Here is an 8302-nt window from a genome sequence, read left to right as displayed (position 1 = left end):
AAGTTCCCTTTTGCAACCAAAATCCAGGAATGAACCTTGGCAGCATGAATGGCAGATCAGGTACTGGAACAGCTGCCCAGAGAGGCTGTGATGCCCCGTCCATCCCTGGAGGTGTTCAAGGCCACATTGGATGGCGCCCTGGGCAGCCTGGGCTGCTATGAAATGGGGAGGTTGGTGGCCCTGCCTGTGGCGGGGGGTTGGAGCTTCACGATCCTTGAGGTCCCTTCCAACCCTGTGATTCTGTGATCAGAAAGCAGATAATACTTTATTGCAGTGCTTGGTGCCTGAGGGATTGCTCCTCACCATCTGAGCGCACACAGATTTTGTATGTTTTAGTACACTAATATTCATAGGGTTTTTTCAGAGTGCCCACCTGCTCCTAGAACTGGTATACAAATTAAAATCTAGTATTACATGTACACTGTGTTAATATGGGGTTTTTTGCAAGGGGGTCTGTGGTGGTTGTGAGGTTCCACTGCGAGGTGCAGTCCAGGTGAAGGGCTGTGTGTCATGTAGCCCAGCTCCCATATTTGGTGAAGAACTTGTTTACAAAACCATGACCACTAAGTTTGTAACGAGCACATCAATCTTGTTATGGTGTTTATATCATCAACACTACAGTGTACCTCCTCAAGGCTGGTGAAGTGCTGAGGCTCTGCTATTAGGCCCTAGATGTCCTCCTTATCTAGGGGATGCAGTCTTCCCTAGACAAAATACCAGTTTGCTGAAGAGTTTGAATTCATTGCTGAAGGCTCTGAACTTATTGCCAGGTATGAGTATGAGGATTTATAGGGCTTTTGCAAGTTGGGATCCCACAAACATCACAAGCTATCATTTATGTGACTGGAACAAGACTGCTGCTGCAGTGGCATTCTTTTAAGGGATCCTGAAATCTGTTGATAGAAACTGTTTCTAGCACTGTCACTAGTTTTCATTAAAGCCAAACGTATCTGTGAAGTCAATTAGTCATCTCTTAATAAAGAACAGCTCACATATGTAAGCTTAATTTGTTCTGTGAGATGCACAGATAATTTTGCTTACAGGGTTTTAAAATATGCTGTCTCCAGGCTGAAGAAATGCCTAGTTTCACTGGGCCCATGTGAGAATATCTGATTAGGAGGTCTCATCTGAATGAGGTATAAAATTCCCAACCAGCTCTCCAGTGAGAGCTGAATACATGTGCAGAGAGCAGCAAACTGTGTGCATCTCCATCAAATTTCTGGAGGTGTTATCTTGGCACTTTCAGCTGGTTTTCACCAGGTGTATTAAAGATAATAAAGACTTAAAGATACAAAGCACATTTTCACAGTCTTGTTTGAAAGATGGACACAGAAGTATTATGCAGATGGTACCCAAACCATATACCTTGGCTTCTAACCTTTCCTGTCTTTTTTGATTGAGTCTCAGTTATCATTTTGCAATGCCGTATATTGAATATGCTCAAATTGATGTTAACTTCTATTGTCACCAAAGGAGGAAATGTAAAAGCATGAATAGTAACACAGGAAGATTGAGCTGTTGGTTTGTAATGGTGATTTTGCCTTAGCATGTACTTTTGTCGTGTTGAAACTCTGTGAGTTTAATCACTGTGTGATAAGAAGAGGCAGTTTGTAGACAGGATATTAAACCTTGATTTCTATCATACCAAGCAATTGCAGTATCTTCATCACTTCCTAAAACTAACATCCTTTCAGGTTGAAGTGTCCTAGTGTATTATTTAAGACTTGATTATTACAGTTGAAATTGTTTGGGATTTTTTTTAGTGCAAAACTGTGTACTTTAATGACTATATTTCATCCATCTTCATTGTGACTGAATCTAACTTTCTGTCTCACAAACTCCTCAGTTGATGCTTTCCTGGCCAGGTTTCCATGTAAACAGGGTGAGCACACAGCTATGCAATGTGGCACCAATCCAATTGCAGGCAGCACAGTGCTTGGGAAAAGCTGTTACCTGGTGTTCATCGTGAGGAGAAGTCGTCCTCACCTGAGAAGCCTGGGGTGTTGATGGACAAGTTGCTGATCCTCCTCACCTGTGTCATCTGAATGGTTTAGAGGTGAATAAAATATGATGCTCTATATCAGAAAAGCATTGGAAGTTTGGCTTCAAGATTATTTATAACTGATATCTCTTGAAGATGTGGTCAGAGCAGCTATCAAGATGCAAATATTGCTGGTAAGGAGTGTGCATGGGCAGGTGTGCAGGCTCTGCTGGGGGCTGAGGAAGCATTGACTGTCCTTGAATAGTTTTCTAACACTTACAGAAACACTATAAAGAGTTACTACCACCTGGCTCTCAAAATTCAGAAGGCAGATGCAGGTGATGTTTGTAGACAATGTCCTGGAGGCAGCAGAGGTAGGAGTGCTCCTAGACACAAAGAATTTATTTAATCCCTTGTTTAAAAATCTGCTGTAAAGTTGAGTGGTTAGTTTGACTGACCCACTAATGCTGCAGCTGATAGGGTGCTCTTAATCTCTGTGGAGTGTGGGCACATCTTTTGCTGATTATGCTGATACATTGCATTAACCTGGCAGCTTGATTAGCAGTCAGCTGGCCCCCAGGAAGCCAGCTGTGTTGATGAGAGGTGTGGTAGAGTTGGCCATAGGGGCTGGAAGCCTTCAGGGTGGTTTCTGGGGGTTCTTGGTATCTGTGATACATTTGCTAATCATGTGTTCTTCTTCAGTGCTGGGGAAGACAGCCATCTTTGCACGTTGCTTCTTATGTGCTGAATCTCACATCATTTGTAACACATCTGGGGCACATGTTGTAACAGCACAGGAACTGAGCAGGCGGTGCTTTTGTTCTTTCCATCCCTGCCAAGCTGGTTTGTCACTGCAGGATGGAGGTGCTGAGCTGCTTGTGGAATAGCTCCCCAGTCACCATCTGACAAAGTTCACACCTTGAAGTTAAGGTCCTAAATTTACATCCTAGGCGCTCCAGCAGAGCCCACATTAAGTGTCCTAACACATAAAAAGTAAAAGACCTTGCCTTAATCATTTTTTTCCCCTCCTGTGATGAAGTTAAATTTATAAATCTTACATTTGCTTTCTGGTGTTAATGGTGTTGCTAAAGCATCCTGCTCAGCCTGAAGCTGCTTTTTGTCCAAACAAGGCCTGATTACCTCTTGCAAAGGGAAGAGCTCCTCTTCCGGGCTGGGAGCAGAGGTGTTGGCTTCCTCTAGCGCTGCCCAGCAGCACTTTACCTTCTGCAGCCATAAAACTTACTGTGGTAAAATGCTGGTTTAATTCCTGATTTCTCTGGCATATCTTCCTGAAGAAGGACATAGGAAAGATGTCCCCTCTTGTGCAGGTATCTCATCCCCAATTTTGGGTGCTTTCACCTCTGCAAGCTGTGACCCTTCTTGCATCTGCTGCCTGCTTACATCCCCCAGCAGCTCCCCTCCCCAGTGCCGGTGGCAGTGTTTAGCACAGGAATCCCAGGTCTGGAGTCTTTAAATCTTTTTTTCCTCCCTTCTTGGGACCTTTTGCATTAGTTTTATGTTTGTGCATACTTGTCTTTCACCACACCTTCCTCTCCGGCCTGTGTGTGTGAAGCAGGCAATGGCTTGCTCCTGTCTCTTGATCAGCCATGGCCAGCAGGGTGAGGCCTTGACCATGGAATGGGCTCCTGTCTGCCCAGCTGAGGGCAGCGTTAGTGCTGCTTCCAGCTGAGTCTTGGGACTCGGTTCATAAACCAGGAGCAGTTGTTAAAGGGAAGAAGAAAAAAAAGAACACTTCAAAGATGTATATTTTTTTCAATTTCAGAGGGAAAAATCCCGTCCTGCTTTATGTGCACTGGTAAAAATGATTTTGGTTGCTGTCACGTCAAGCAACGAGCAAATGGGTCTGAAAAACAAGGTTGCCTTAGCAACTACAGCCTTGGTTTCTGGATAGATTAGAGCTATTGGTTTCTAATAGATTGAGTTCAAGAAATCTTGCTGGGCATTAGGAAAAAAATGGGCAAAAATGGCATTCTGTGTGAATTTGGGTTTTTGTTCTGCTGCAGTCTGGTTGCTGCATGGCACGTGCAGCACAGCTTGTTTCTCTGTTGGAGCTTCGGCACTTATTCAAGGGTCAAATTGATTTGGTTTATTAAAAAGGCAGTTTGAACTTGGTGTTGTGGCAAGGTTCATCTTTCTTTTTTTCTTTCTTTTTTTTTGGGGGGGGGGGAGGGGTACAAGAAATAATGCAGTTTGCTTTGGGCAGCTTGCTGCAAAGTGAACAACTGGTGTGCCTGCAGAGCTTGTGTTCCCACCCGTTGTGCTTTTAGTCCTTGTTAAAGTTCATTTTGGTGCCTGGTTACCAATTTTGATACAGCTAATAAGGGATTTTACACTGAATATTGCTGCGTCCTACGCTATTGTTTTCATGTGCTTGTTTTGTTTTGTAGGAATCATGCCATCAAACACAGATCAGTAATGCTTGTTGCTTGATCCAACTGCTGTATAGCTGATGAATTCATGGATTTAAGACAAATAATCCGTATTTCATTACTAGCAAGTGCTAGAAATAAAAATGTACTCTGTGCTATTGCTTGAAAAAACAAATCCTGAAGTCATAAGAGAGGATTAAAGTTGGGAAAAAAAATCCCTCAAGAGAAAAACGAAGGGAGTAATGACATCTGTTTAGTAGCATCCAGTCCCTCAGCCAGCTGTAGGGACCTCTGGAGCCTTTACACAGAGGAGAAAAGGGGATGCAGTGAGTAAGGAGCAGCAGGATAGCAAGCAGACCAGTGCCACTGGTGTAAGATGGCATTTTTGGTCTAACGGGTCATGGAAAGTAGGTTCTACCTACTACTCATCATCATCTACTCATCATGCTGTTGCCTAAAAAGAAGCTGTCTTATTTTTGTTTCATTTCCCTCCCAGGATGGTGTTGTTACCGTGGCAGTAAACAAAGCTGTTGGTTGCAGACTTCTACACCAGTTCAGGTGGCTCTACTGAAGATGTAAGGTTGGAGAACCAGTTTCTCTGTAGTGAAATATTACCTAGCAGTGAGTTGGCCTTGCTCTGGTGGGTGTCCTGGTGTTCCTCCCCAGTGAGCTCTGTTCTGGTTCTGTTGGAAGGCTGCCTTGTCCTTCTGCCACGTTTATATTCCACTTAAATGTCTGGCTATTTAGGGGTGTCTCATTTGACTTCAACATAAACTTTTACTGCTCCTACCCCTTCCTACAGAGGCTTTTTTATAGATGGCCTGTAGTGCCGTGAATTTTTTGCTTAATTGAGTTGAGCATTTTCTTAAGCTTATGGGGTTAACCACAATTACGGGAGAGTCCTTGAAGAATTTTTTGAATATAATGCTTTATTTAATGCTTATAAGCAAGCTCAGAGGTGTCAGATACAAAAGTTCCAGTACGGCACGAGGACAAGACATGGCGTTGGGGACTGAGCTGTTTTGTTGCTAGTGCACAGAAATGTGGCAATGAACTTTTTCCCTGGTGCTTTAGAGCATTAAAACAGCTGTTTTGGATCAGAGCAAAGTGGGCAGCAGCTGTGGCAGTGATCTGCCCATGATTAGTGGGCTCAGGCACTCATGGAGTCACAGATGGGCTTTTTGCTCTTAAGGGCACTGTGCTTTTAGGGCTCCTACTTTTGCACCAGCGTGCTTCTTAAAGTGCTAAAAGTTTTCCCAGCTGAAAGTCCTCACAGCATCACACAGCAAAGAGCTCTTGGTTGCAGCATCCATGCGAAGACATTGCACAGTCTGCCTGTGTCCCAATGGGCACAAACAGCACTGATTGCAGATTAAAGCCATTGTCACCATCACAACCTGGGAGGAGAGCAGAGTGGCAGGACGCTGCAGGACCCTGAAGATAATGTCTTATAAATAAACATCTCATATTTGACTGAAGCTGCAGTGTGCGATGTATGGAGCATTGGATTCTGACCGTGTTACACAAAGATTGCTGCTAATGGCTTTTGGCAACACAGTCACCAAGTCAGAAAGCTGAGATGATTGCAGATTGTCTGCTTCCATACAGATCATACAGCTGCCTGGAAGACGGTGGAGGGAGTGCTTAATTGATGCTTGTTCTTGTCAATGTGTGATCAGGTTTTGATGCAAGGTTCTCCTCTTTTGTGCTTTTTTGGTCAAATTTGAGTTTAAATTTGTATTCTATTATGCTGAACAGTAGCACCAGTGGAACCACTGGCATCTGCCACCGAGGAGTTTAAATTTAGGATTGTTGCAGAAACCTGAAAATGTTTTATTGTTTGGGTAAAAGTGTTTTCTGTGTTTTTCCTCTTTGGCTGCTGCTCTGGATGCCATAAAACAGCTATCTGAAGGGCTTGCTCCAAAAGCATCTCTTTTTGCCCTGGGCCAGTGACCCCAGTGCTGTGCCAGTAAATCATGGCAAGCTGGAGGAATCCCCCTGATTTCTGAGCTCCTAATCCTGCAAAGCCTGTAAATGATGGCTGGCTTAGCTTTGTTTCTGATAAAACGAGGCTTATGAGATGATGACATTTGCTGCCTGTTTCTCCTCCATTCCGTTCCATGTCACCACCCAAGAAATCTCTGGAGCCCATCAGTGCAAGGCTGTGCTCTTAGTGGTACAACAGTACTGTCTGCTGGAGACCAAGGAAGGAGCCTGGGTGAATGTATGTGAATGAATTTGGCTGTGTTAGAGCCCTGATTCCCTTCTGCAGGACATGCTTCCCATGTTCTGCAGTGTCTGATGCAGGTGCTGGGTCAGTCCAGCTCTTTCTGGAGAGCGCGCATGGAACCTGCTGATGGAGTTTGTTAACAACCCTGCTGTTCCTTAAGCCAAGCTGGGCTTTTGCTTTGATAAAAGCTCTGGGCGTGGAGTGTGGCTGTAAGAGTGTGAAAACTCAGGGAAAGTTACCAGGGGAGCGGTGAGGTGCTGAACAGCTGCCCAGAGAGGCTGTGATGCCCCGTCCATCCCTGGAGGTGTTCAAGGCCAGGTTGGATGGGGTCCTGGGCAGCCTGGGCTGCTGTGAAATGGGGAGGTTGGTGGCCCTGTGGGTGGCAGGGGGTTGGAGATTTGTGATCCTTGAGGTCCCTTCCAACCCAACCATTCTGTGAAAAGAACCCTACAGAATGCTACCAGTCAGTGCATCATTTGCTGGCTAGCCTCGTCTGAGCTTCAACATGTATTTTAATAGAAACGCCTTTTGAAATAAATGAAGCAGGCTGTAAAATGTATTTTTACATCAAATATTTCAAATTAATGAGAGTTAAGAGCCCTGAATCAGGAGCAGCAGTTTGTTGTCCCACCTGTGACCTCTGCAGCTGGGAAAGAACAGGACAGAACACGTCTGACTGCTCTGGATAGAAGCACAAAATGTGATGCGAGCTTTCACAGACTTTGCATGTATTCATAAAAATGTACCTTTATACCTTCTAATTTGAGCTGCCAGTCACAAAATCCCTGCTGTGATGGTGGATGCTTTTGTTCACATCTTCTAAGAAGAAATCCTTTGATGGATGCGTTGCACAGCACAGCCAGCTGCTGGCAGGTGGGACAGTGACTGCAGCACTGTGTGGTGGGACCACCGCAGGAGGAAGGCAGTGCTCTCTCCCCACAATGCACACAAACTTCCCCAGTGTTTTCACAGAGTGGCCCAGGTTGGAAGGGACCTCAAGGATCAAGAAGCTCCAACCCCTCCTCCACACGCAGGGCCACCAACCTCCACATTTCATAGCAGCCCGGGCTGCCCAGGGCCCCATCCAACCTGGCCTTGAACACCTCCAGGGATGGACAGGGCATCACAGCCTCTAGCTGTTCCAGCACCTCACCACTCTCACAGCAAAGAACTTCCCCCTGATACTCAACCCAAATCTTCCCTCCCTCAAGTTAAAACCATTTCCCTTTTCCTGCTTTTATCTACCCTTTCAATTAGTTTTTGTTGTTGTTGTTTTTTTCCTGCCTTCATGTCTTGAAATGCACTACAGAGCACTTGGGTCTCTTACAGCACAGCCCTGGGGATGTTAAACAGTCTGTAGCTGCCTTTTGTACTGTAGAACCATACCTTAGAGAGTGTTACACCCTTCTGAGCACAGTAAGCTTCCTGCTGTAGCTTGGATGTGTCTGCCCAGCTCATGGGGGTGCAGGGCTGAGGGAGCTCTGAGACCACAGAGCTGAAAGAGTGGAGGAGTAGCAGCATCGTGCTCACACAGTGCTGTACCTTTTTTCTTTCTCTTTATTTTGTAGCTCAGCTATGGATGGAAGTGTGCTCTTTCAGCCATGACCGTTCCACGCCATCTCCTCCTCTTGGACAAGTTTGAAATGGTTTCAGTGTTTGCAGATGATTCACTGTTTCTGCATTACACAACGTGTGGAATTG

The sequence above is a fragment of the Lagopus leucura genome, unplaced genomic scaffold (genome assembly GCF_019238085.1).
Source record: "Lagopus leucura isolate 7727_CA_CO unplaced genomic scaffold, USGS_WTPT01 Super-Scaffold_100019, whole genome shotgun sequence".
NCBI lineage: Eukaryota > Metazoa > Chordata > Aves > Galliformes > Phasianidae > Lagopus > Lagopus leucura.
Note: the sequence above shows the minus strand (reverse complement) of the source record.